This window comes from Balaenoptera ricei, chromosome 5, assembly GCF_028023285.1.
Source record: "Balaenoptera ricei isolate mBalRic1 chromosome 5, mBalRic1.hap2, whole genome shotgun sequence".
Taxonomy (NCBI): domain Eukaryota; kingdom Metazoa; phylum Chordata; class Mammalia; order Artiodactyla; family Balaenopteridae; genus Balaenoptera; species Balaenoptera ricei.
In genome coordinates, this window is record NC_082643.1 from 10579472 (window position 1) to 10592127 (window position 12656).

At 37.0% G+C, this 12656-nt stretch overlaps 1 long non-coding RNA gene across 2 annotated transcripts in view; it reads right to left on the minus strand.

Annotated features, from left to right (window-relative positions):
• Positions 1-12271, minus strand: part of LOC132365750 (uncharacterized) — a 30366-nt gene extending 18095 nt beyond the window's left edge. For both annotated transcript variants that reach the window (XR_009503215.1, XR_009503214.1), the window contains exons 1-2: positions 12162-12271; positions 11887-11966 (exon numbers count right to left, since the gene is read on the minus strand). This is a non-coding gene — a long non-coding RNA (uncharacterized LOC132365750). The remainder of the gene's footprint in view (positions 1-11886; positions 11967-12161) is intronic.
• Between the last annotated feature and the right edge of the window lie 385 nt (positions 12272-12656).

A 12656-nucleotide genomic window follows, 5' to 3' on the forward strand; every position in this document is an offset into this window, starting at 1 on the left:
CCTATGAATAACATACTAACCGTTTGAGATATGTATCATGTATTATTCTCTTTACACTTATGAGGAACAGAGGCACGAAGAAGGTAATTTTCCCAATAGTTCAGCAAACTGTGAGAATTTCAGGAACAAAGGATAAGCATATATTTTTATTTTCTAACGTACTATCAAGGTGCTCTTGAAAGGATTTGTACCACTCCATAGGCCCAGTTTGCTCATGTTTAAAGAGTACTCATTACCCCCAACACATACTCATCAAAACTCACAATTTTTAAAAATATTGCGGGGCTTCCCTGGTGGCGCAGTGGTTGAGAGTCTGCCTGCCAATGCAGGGGACATGGGTTCGAGCCCTGGTCTGGGAAGATCCCACATGCCGCGGAGCAACTAGGCCCGTGAGCCACAACTACTGAGCCTGCGCGTCTGGAGCCTGTGCTCCACAACAAGAGAGGCCACAACAGTGAGAGGCCCACGCACTGCGATGAAGAGTGGCCCCCGCTCGCCACAACTAGAGAAAGCCCATGCACAGAAACGAAGACCCAACACAGCCAAAAAATTAATTAATTAATTTTTTTAAAAAAATCTTCCAACGCACGAAAGTCCAGGACCAGATGGCTTCACAGGTGAATTCTATCAAATATTTAGAGAAGAGCTAACACTGATCCTTCTCAAACTTTTCCAAAAAATTGCAGAGGGAGGAACACTCCCAAATTCATTCTACAAAGCCACCATCACCCTGATACCAAAACCAGAAAAAGATATCACAAAAAAAGAAAATTATAGACCAACATCACTGATTAACATAGGTGCAAAAATCCTGAACAAAACACTAGCAAACAGAATCCAACAACATATTAAAAGGACCATACACCATGATCAAGAGAGAGGCCCGCGCAACACGATGAAGAGTGGTCCCCGCTTGCCACAACTAGAGAAAGCCCTCGCACAGAAACGAAGACCCAACACAGCAATCAATCAATCAATCAATAAGAATGTGAATTTCTTTAAAAAAAAAAAAAAGGACAGAGACAGACATTTAAAAAAAAAAAATATTGCCAGTCTCAAAAGTGAAAATATTATCTCCTCGTAGCAGAAACATAAAAGTTTTTCAAATTTGCTGAAACTTGAAAGCATATGTTCGGACAAAGAGTTGTACACAAATGTTCAGTGTAACTTTATTTATTATAGCCAAAAACTAGGTTCCACCCACACATCCAGCAATAGATGAATAGTTAAGCAAACTCTGGCATACCCATACAACAGAGGACTGCCAATCAATAAAAAGGAATGAACACACTACAACACATATCACAGATAATCTGTAGAAGATTTCAAACTGCAGCCTAATGAACCTTGAACAACCTGCAGGTAAGTGTGAAGTGAGTATTGCCCATCAGAATGTCTCATGTTGAGCCAAAATAGCTGTGCCTTCATAGCTGAGCCTCACTCAGTACACTGGGGAAGAGTGTGAGCCAGACGCTGACAAGTGAACGCTGAATGATTGACAATTTCTATTCTGTGTAAATGTGTCATTTTCAAAAATATTGGGAAAGTTTTCATAATTTCTTTAGTCCCTGCCTGAAATTACATCACAATCTACAGGAGAGGCAGGTGGGAGGGGCCCTCCAGGACCTGAGGAGTGGGAGAGGAGTGGAGGACGTTTGCCCCACCCACTCGAGCCTGGGAAACCTGCTGAGCACCCAGGCTGGTCCCCCACCCTCTGAGATCAGAGGAAGGAGACCCGCCTGGGCCCCTTCTGTTCTGTTGAGCCTAAGCGCCACACCCCCCAGGGCCTTTTCCAGCCCCATGGGTGCCAAGTATAGGCCCCGCTCACTGCCAAAAACCCACCCTTGCTTAGGCCCCACCCTCCACAGCAAGGCCTTTTCCCCCCCATTTTTTTTTTCTTCTCCTCTTTTTTACTATTGTGGTTTTGTTTCACCTTCCAGTTGTTGTTTCATCTACATTTTTATTTTTATATTCTTTCTAACATATCTGTTAGTTTCCTAGTCTAATTCTATGTTTTACTTTTTTATTGTTCTCCCTTTTTTTTTTTTTTTTTTTTGCCACCCCATGTGGCTTGCAGGATCTTGGTTCATGAGCCAGAGGTTGGGCTGAAGCTGCTGCAGTGGGAGCTCCAAGTCCGAACCACTGGACTAACAGAGAACCTCAGACCCCAGGGAATATTCATCGGAGTGAGGTCTCCTGGAGGTCCTCATCTCGACACCAAGACCCAGGTCTACCCAACAGCCTCAAAACTCCACTGTTGGAGTCCTCAGGCCAAACAATCAGTAGGACAGGAACACAATCTCACTTATCCAAAAACAAACAAAAAAAAGGGACAGCAAAAAAATATGTCACAGATGAAGGAGCAAGGTCAAAACCTACAAGACCAAATAAATGAAGGGGAAATAAGCAATCTACTTGAAAAAGAATTCAGAGTAATGATAGTAAAGATGATCCAGAATTTCGGAAAAAGAATGGAGGCACAGATTGAGAAAATATAAGAAATGTTTAACAAAGATCTAGACGAACTAAAAAACAAACAAACAGAGATGAACAACACAACAACTGAAATGAAAAATACACTAAAAGGAATCAATAACAGAATATCTGAGGCAGAAGAACAAATAAGTGAGCTGGAAGACAAAATGGTGGAAATAACTGACAAGGAGCAGAATAAAGAAAAAAAAATGAGAAGAATCGAAGACAATCTCAGAGACTTCTGGGACAACACTAAATGCACTAACATTCGAATTATAGGGGTCCCAGAAGAGGAAGAGAAAAAGAAAGGGCCTGAGAAAGTATTTGAAGAGATTATAGTGGAAAACTTCCCTAACATGGGAAAGGAAATAGTCACCCAAGTTCAGGAAGCACAGAGAGTCCCATACAGGATAAACCCTAGGAGAAACATACCAAGACACATATTAATCAAACTAACAAAAATTAAATTCAAAGAAAAATTATTAAAAGCAGCAAGGGAAAAACAAAAAATAACATACAAATGGATCCCCATAAGGTTATCAGCTGATTTTTCAGTGGAAACTCGGCAGGCCAGAAGGGAGTGGCAGGATATACTTAAAGTCATGAAAGAGAAAAACCTACAACCAAGATCACTCTACCCAGCAAGGATCTCATACAGATTCAACGGAGAAATCAAAAGCTTTTCAGACAAGCAAAAAACCAGCTTTATAACAAATGCTAAAGAAACTTCTCTAGGTGGGAACACAAGAGAAGAAAAAATCCCACAAAAACAAACCCAAAACAATTAAGAAAATGGTAATAGGAACATACATATCGATAATAACGTTGAATGTAAATGGATTAAATGCCCCAAACAAAAGATACGGACTGGCTGAATGGATACAGAAACAAGACCCATATATATGCTGTCTACAAGAGACCCACTTCAGACCTAGGGACGCATAGAGACTGAAGGTGAAGGGATTGTAAAATATATGCCATGCAAATGGAAATCAAAAGAAAGCTGGAGTAGCACTACTCATATCAGATAAAATAGACTTTAAAATAAAGACTGTTACAAGAGATAAAGAAGGACAGTACATAATGATCATGGGGTCAATCCATGAAAAAGATATAACAATTATAAATGTTTATGCACCCAACGTAGGAGCACCTCAATACATAAGGCAAATGCTAACAACTATGAAAGTGGAAATTGACAGTAACACAATAATAGTAGGCGACGTTAACACCCCACTTACACCAATGGACAGATCATCCAAACAGAAAATAAATAAGGAAACACAAGCTTTAAATGACACCATAGACAAGCTAGATTTAACTGATATTTATAGAACATTCCACCTGAAAGTGGCAGAATACACTTTCTTCTCAAGTGCACATGGAACATTCTCCGGGATAGATCACATCTTGGGTCACAAATCAAGCCTCGGAAAATTTAAGAAAATTGAAATAGTATCAAGCATCTTTTCTGACCACAATGCTATGAGATTGGAAATCAATTACAGGGAAAAAAAACTGTAAAAAACACAAATACATGGAGGCTAAACAGTGCACTACTACATAACCAAGAGATCACTGAAGAAATCAAAGAAGAAATTAAAAAATACATAGAAAGAAATGACAATGAAAACACGAAGACCCAAAACCCATGGGACGCAGCAAAAGCAGTTCTAAGAGGGAAGTTTATAGCAATTCAATCTCACCTCAAGAAACAAGAAAAATCTCAAATAAACAATCTAACCCTACACCTAAAGCAACTACGAAGAACAGAGAAAACCCAAAGTCAGTAGAAGGAAAGAAATCATAAAGATCAGAGCAGAAATAAATGAAATAGAAATGAAGGAAACAATAGCAAAGATCAATAAAACTAAAATCTGGTTCTCTGAGAAGATAAACAAAACTGATAAACCCTTAGACAGACTCATCAGGAAAATAAGGGAGAGGACGCAAATCAATAAAATGAGAAATGAAAAAGGAGAAATCACAACTGACACTGCAGAAATACAAAGGATTATAAGAGGCTACTACAAACAACTATATGCCAATAAAACGGACAGCCATGAAGAAATGGACAAATTCTTGGAAAGGTACAATTTTCCAAGACTGAACCAGAAAGAATTAGAAAATATAAACAGACCTATCACAAGTAATGAAATTGAAACTGTAATTAAAGATCTTCCAACACACAAAAGTCCAGGACCAGATGGCTTCACAGGTGAATTCTATCAAATATTTAGAGAAGAGCTAACACTGATCTTTCTCAAACTTCCAAAAAATTGCAGAGGGAGGAACACTCCCAAATTCATTCTACAAAGCCACCATAACCCTGATACCAAAACCAGACAAAGATATCACAAAAAAAGAAAATTATAGACCAATATCACTGATTAACATAGATGCAAAAATCCTGAACAAAATACTAGCAAACAGAATGCAACAACATACTAAAAGGATCATACACCATGATCAAGTGAGATTTATCCTAGGGATGCAAGGATTCTTCAATATAAGCAAATCAATCAATGTGATACACCATATTAACAAATTAAGGAATAAAAACCATATGATCATCTCAATAGATACAGAAAAAGCTTTTGACAAAATTCAACACCCATTTATGATAAAAACTCTCCAGGAATTGTGCATAGAGGGAACCTACTTCAACATAATAAAGGCCATGTAAGACAAACATCATACTCATTGGTGAAAAACTGAAAGCATTTCCATTAACATCGGGAACAAGACAACAATGTCCACTCTCGCCACTCTTATTCAACATAGTTTTTGAAGTCCTAGCCACGGCAATCAGAGAAGAAAAAGAAAGGAATACAAATTGGAAAGGAAGAAGTAAAACTGTCACTGTTTGCAGATGACATGATACTATACATAGAAAATCCTAAAGATGCCACCAGAAAACTGCTAGAACTAATCAATGAATTTGGTAAAGTAGCAGGATACAAAATTAATGCACAGAAATCTCTTGCATTCCTATACACTAATGATGAAAAATCTGAAAGAGAAATTAAGGAAACACTCCCACTTACCACTGAAACAAAAAGAATAAAATACCTAGGAATAAACCTACTTAAGGAGACAAAAGACCTGTATGCAGAAAACTATAAGACACTGATGAAAGAAATTAAAGACTATACAAGCAGATGGAGAGATATACCATGTTCTTGGATTGGAAGAATCAACATTGTGAAAATGACTCTACTACCCAAAGCAATCTACAGATTCAGTGCAATCCCTATCAAACTACTACTGGCATTTTTCACAGAACTAGAACAAAAAATTTCACAATTTGTATGGAAACACAAAAGACCCTGAATAGGCAAAGCAATCTTGAGAAAGAAAAATGGAGCTGGAGGAATCAGGCTCCCTGACTTCAGACTATAATACAAAGCTACAGTAATCAAGACAGTATGGTACTGCCACAAAAACAGAAATATAGATCAATGGAACGGGATAGAAAGCCCAGAGATAAACCCACGCACATATGGTCACCTTATCTTTGATAAAGGAGGCAAGAATATACAGTGGAGAAAAGACACCCTCTTCAATAAGTGGTGCTGGGAAAACTGGAAAGCTACATGTAAAAGAATGAAATTAGAGCACTCCCTAACACCATACACAAAAATAAACTCAAAATGGATTAAAGACCTAAATGTAAGGCCAGACACTATAAAACTCTTAGAGGAAAACATAAGTAGAACACTCTATGACATAAATCACAGCAAGATCTTTTTTGACCCACCTCCTAGAGAAATGGAAATAAAAACAAAAATAAACAAATGGGGCCTAATGAAACTTAATAGCTTTTGCACAACAAAGGAAACCATAAACAAGACAAAAAGACGACCTTAGAATGGGAGAAAATATTTGCAAACGAAGCAACTGAGAAAGGATTAACCTCCAAAATACACAAGCAGCTCATGCAGTTCAATATCAAAAAAACAAATAACCCAATCCAAAAATGGGCAGAAGACCTAAATAGACATTTCTCCAAAGAAGATATACAGATTGCCAACAAACACATGAAAGGATGCTCAACCTCACTAATCATTAGAGAAATGCAAATTAAAACCACAATGAGGTATCACCTCACACCGTTCAGAATGGCCAACATCAAAAAATCTACAAACAATAAATGGTGGAGAGGATGTGGAGAAAAGGGAACCCTCTTGCACAGTTGGTGGGAATATAAATTGATACAGCCACTATGGAGAACAGTATGGAGGTTCCTTAAAAAACTAAAAATAGAATTACCATATGACCCAGCAATCCCACTACTGGGCCTATACCCTGAGAAAACCATAATTCAAAAAGAGACATGTACCACAATGTTCACTGCAGCACTATTTACAATAGCCAGCACATGGAAGCAGCCTAAGTGTCCATCGACAGATGAATGGACAAAGAAGATGTGGCACATAAATACAATGGAATATGATGCAGCCATAAAAAGAGATGAAATTGAGTTATTTGTAGTGAGGTGGATGAGTCTGTCATACAGAGTGAAGTAAGTCAGAAAGAGAAAAACAAATACCATATGCTAACGCATATACATGGAATCTGAAAACAAAAAAAAAATGGTACTGATGAACCTAGTGGCAGGGCAGGAATAAAGACCTAGACATAGAGAATGGACTTGAGGACACGGTTGGGGAGGGGGAAGCTGGGGCGAAGTGAGAGTAGCATTAACATATATACAATACCAAATGTGAAACAGTTAGCTAGTGGGAAGGAGCAGTAGAGCACAGGGAGATCAGCTTGGTGCTTTGTGACCACCTAGAGGGGTGTGATAGGGAGGGTGGGAGGGAGGCTCAAGAGGGAGGGGATATGGGGATATATGTATGCATATGGCTGATTCACTTTGTTGTACAACAGAAACTAACACAGTATTGTTAGCAGTTATACTCCAATAAAGATCTATTACAAATAAAAAATAAAAATAATTTTTTTTTTATTTCTTCAAGTACTCCTAGATTAAACAGAATTTTTTTCTTCCAGATATACTTCAACAGATACCAGTAATTTCAATGTCCTGCCTTTTCTGTAATATTAGCAAGAACAGAAGGAAGTAAATCATTTGACAATATTTGTCATTGCCATGCACAATTTAATTTTTGATTTCGTAATTAGATAATTTAGAACATTTAGCACTAAATGATGCTTCGGTGTTTGGAGTTTTAATTACTAATATTATCCTTTATTTTTATACATATTTGTATAAAAACACAGTTAAATGACAAATTGCCACCAATAGCCAAAAATCATTTTAGCCTCTTCTAAGTTGCTGTGACCTTGTCTCGGTATCTTTTAAAAAGTCACCCAATAAAATGTAGGACAGCTGAGCAATATATTTCTAATCATCATGATCAAACTTTCCATGTATAACAAATATAACACTGGGATTTTCTTGATTTTTCCTATGGAGACAGCAGACTTTAATGGATATTATTTTCTAGATTGAATTCCAGAGCTCTTCTCTCTCACCAGACCTTCTTGCCCAGCAAACTCTCAAAGCATACTAAGACTCTAATTACTGATGACAATTTCATACCCATTCATTCATCAATTATTTAATAAACACCTACTTCGTGACAGGCAGGATAAATCATATATTAACTAATGTAAAAATAAGTATCAAGTAAATCAGTACAGATAGATACTGCATTTTAAAGACATTACTCAGAGTCATGCTGGGATTCACTCCACCAAATCGTGAGTAGTTCCCTAAGGATAGGAAATGTATCTTTAATAACTAACCCCTCTTGTTTCTGCACCTCTGACTGAACTTCCATTACTTGCTTTTGGATCACTCTAAGAATTAAGAAACTTCATATTCGAAGCCGAGTGTGCCTACATTGCTCTTTCTTACTGTCTCTTACCAAATTTCTCATTTTGGTAGAATGGGCTAATATCATTTGGGCATTAAGATGCTAAAAATAAGCCATATTGATTTTCAGTTGACTGGTTTAATGCTCTTAAAGGGGATTTTTTGACATTGTTCATCTGTTTCAAAATATAAATTTACTGAATTGAATGAATTTCTAATTTGTAGAAGTTCAGTTATATAGAAACATTTTATATATAATACATATATTTATATTACATCTACATTCAGTTATGTTATATATACATATAACAAGGTTTTCACTTACCTAATATATATCTAATATAAATATTTTTCTATCTAATATATATAAATTATGTATATTATAATATAAAACTTAAGATGTTTATCATGTACTTTTTATCCAGGTCTAAAGAAAATGGGTATACAACTTGGTACTTTAAAAAAAAAAATTGCTATGGTTTATTACTGTCAACTTTTTCACATTAGAAACTAGCTGAGTAATAATCTTTGTCTTCAAAAGCAATTTTTGATGCAATAAAATTCTCCTTATTCAAAATAGTTTGCCTATCCTCTATCCTTGCAAGCATGTGTGGGATGCATTAGAGCAGAAATGATAGCCCGCCCTTCCTAGATTGTACATTGAGTTAGGTTGATCTTCCCTGTAAGAGGCAGAGATGTTTGCTGCCCCAGTGGTTTCAAACCCAGGGTTTCATCAATGAGCAGAGGAGTGTTATAAAGCACCTTCCCTTGGGAGCTTTTATCACAGCTCAGTGAGAACCTTCAATGAGCTATACTGCGTTTGTGCTTGGAGAAAAACAACAACAAAGTAGTGTTCATTTCTCTGGGCTGACATCCTGATTAAACAATCCCAAACTCTGGGAAAAGTTCAAATTTAGGATTTTTTTAGTACTTTTATTCGTGGGTTTCTTCATGAAATATCAAAGCCCAGACTTTGGTCAAAACATTTCCCAGGTACCAAGTGTCGGATGTAGTAATATTTAGTATTATGTAGTAATATTTAGAATATTTTAAAATGTTATTCCCATATTTTATAAAATATTAGTCCATAGCAGATCCTGATTGTAACATGATTTTCTGTTGGATTCAAATAAATACTTATATCAAGCCCATTGAAGACTACAGTTAAAATGCTATAAGACTGCAACCTAGGAGTTAGTGGGTTTTTTTCAATGTATTTAAATCTACATCCAAATATTTGGATTCAAACACTGAATTCCCTATTATCTTTTAGATTCAAACAAATACTATATCAAGTCCACTCAGGTTAAGAATGAAAATACTACATGACACAACCCGAGGGGTGAGTGTTCTTATAAATACTACTCTACTTTGCTTACTTTAGTCATTAGTGAAGAAATTGACTAGATTCTTCTTACCAGGAAACAGACAATTACAGATAGTTTCTAAAATTACAGATAGTTTCTAAAATTTTTTTGGTAACTTACTTCCCTCCATTGATCTTTGCTGTCACCATCATCACCACCAAAGCATTTAATTGCACATAATGTGTATAAAGAGGACTGCATATCTATTTCTTCATCTATATGAAATTTGTGACTTAAGGATGACAATAATTTGCCAGAAAACATGTGTAGAAAAAAATCCACTTATTTGTACCACCTAGCCATTTCCAAAAATCATTTGAGGTGGCTAGATGAATAATATGATAGGAAAAATATTAAACTTTAACAAAGATAGTTGCTACTTACACATCCAATATATGTCAAGAACATGTGCTTTTCTTATCCTAATTTCTTAGATATACTCACATGTACTACTTTTCAAGATTTGTCACAGAGTAATCTTGTGCTTAACACAGAATACTCTACAGAGATGCTTCCCGCAATCTGAAACCCTCTTTCAATCCCCTACTGCACCTGATTCCCTATCCCACCATCGTAGAATTGCTGTTTAACGAACATGTTTAGATCTCTTTAATCCTGTTGAGGAGGCAGTTAAATAGCGTGGAAATTATTCTGTAGATGAAATTTAAAAGACTCTCCAGAGATTACAGGTCTTTTTAATGCTACTTTCATTGCCCTTTCTGAAGCCTGTCATTAAGTTTTTGAATCATGATTCTATTTCATAAACACTAATTCTCGTTCCTTTAAATGGTTGGCAAACTGACAGGTCATCCATGGGTTTTAGCCTTTCACAGAGCTCCATATTAACAGCAAACTGTGAACTCTACCCCACTCAATGAATGGAAGCAATAAACAAAGACGATCACTGAATGTCTGCATAATTTTGGCTTCTCTCATCCCATGTGGTATACTCAAAGTAGAGCATATTTGAGAAAGCAACCACACATCATCATTACCAACAGCAACCACCAACATGCCCTAAAGGCATTTTTGGGTATCACAAAGGAAACTATCTTTTTATATTTCAGAAATACATTGTAAATATTACTGGAGCAGTATCAGTACCTGAAAACTGATTCTGTAGCGTATTCTGAAAAATGGGCAGACTAAGATGCCTATAAGGCATCTTACAATAGAATTCCGTGAGGTCGGGTACCATTTGCCCATCAATAAAGTTCTTGGCACTGCAGCTAGTGGAAGATCACTGAGATCAGTAAGTACACAGAATATATTGTAAACTGAAAAGAATTAAATGTCTTAAATTTATTAATTAAATTTTACTAACAGAAAATTTTCTAGTAAAATTCATTTTACTTACTTTAATGGAACAAAAATAATTTGAATATTCAAATTTGTGATCACCAACCCCAAAACTAGTCCCGATATTTTTTTTTTTTTTTTTGATGTAGAGATTTAAAATGTGACATCTATATTTGGCGAATGTTGTTACCTTTGTTAGACAGAGGTTTTAGACCTGTGATGAAGGCAGCAAATTTTCTTAAATTTTCTGAAAATTTTCTCGTTCTGGGCTGTAACAAACAGCTACTTATTTGCCCTAGATACATCCTTAATACACTGATGCAGTTTTGCCAGCAAGTTATGTCTTCTTCACACCAATGGAAAAATTATCTTGGCAAGTGACCTTGTGAGGAAACTATTTGCAAGAAGGCAAAAGAGCTACCACCTCAGGGAGAACGACTACTTTCACTAGTAAGTAATTATGAATTGAATTTGAATTGCCATTCTCGTTTTGAAGTACACATCACACCAAGTTACTAACCTCCCTTGTATCACTACAGTTTAAAAGTCATAACATCATTTTTTCCCCTACAACTGTAAAATCAAAAGCAACACAGACTACAAAGAGAAAGCTCCTAAATATTTTCTTTCCCTCTTGCTTCTGGCAGCTATCTGACGGAAAATGTATGGAGACAAGAGAAAGGAGAAAGATCAAAACAGAAATAAGGAGGAGGAAAAGGAAGATGATAGAAGGAGGATGGATGCCCATGAGAGGAGGAGTGGTAGGAGGGAGAAGGAAAAACTAGAGCCCAATTGGTTACTGTCGAGAGACAGAGTATATGGTCAGACACAGGGTGAGACAGCATGGAGGAGTGAAAACCACCTGAGATGTAAGGTGCTGGCACCATTTCATCAACTTACGTCTAAGCCCAGGCGACATTGTTACCCAGCAAGGACTTGCTGCCGCTCACACACAGAAGCAAATACTTCGGCACTGGCTTCTGAGAAAATAAAGAGCCTTATTTTGAGGTCCACCAGCAAGGAGACAGGAAACAGGGCTCAAATCCGTCTTCCTGCTCTAGGCTTCAGGGTGAAATTCAAGGGGTTTGGGGAATTTCAAACTTGGAAGCTGACTGGCTAGTCTCAAAGCGGTCCATATAAACCATTCGTGCTGCTGGAAGCCAGACATTACTTACTGAAGGAATTTTTGATTGCTAAAGGGCTCTGGTGGCAACACTTCTATTCTTTGGGTTCCATAGATGGAAGATCCTTGACTCTGGGGTTATCCAGGAGACATGGGTTCTCACCTTGCACATGCCCAGTGCTGTTTATGTAAAATAACTCAAGGTTTGATTAATCAACAGCCTATTCAAGGAGGCAAAACCAGTTTAAGCTGATCAGTGCTTTACCAGCTGTTTCAGTTTGATTAATCAACAACCTATTTAAGAAGACAAACTGGTTTAAGCCGGCCAATGTTTTACGCAGTGTTTCAGAGTGGTTTCTCTAGCAGAGAAAGTCTACAAGCTCTATCGTTACTGTCTCTCCTCACTCCAGCCGCCTTTTTGAAAACCTGTAACTTTGTCTTGAAAAAACTTTGACATTGTCCTTTGGGCTTTGTGGAATACTATTCTCTGAGTGATGTAACACCAGCTTCACAAATTAGGAAGCAAAGGGGAAAGTATTACTCCCTC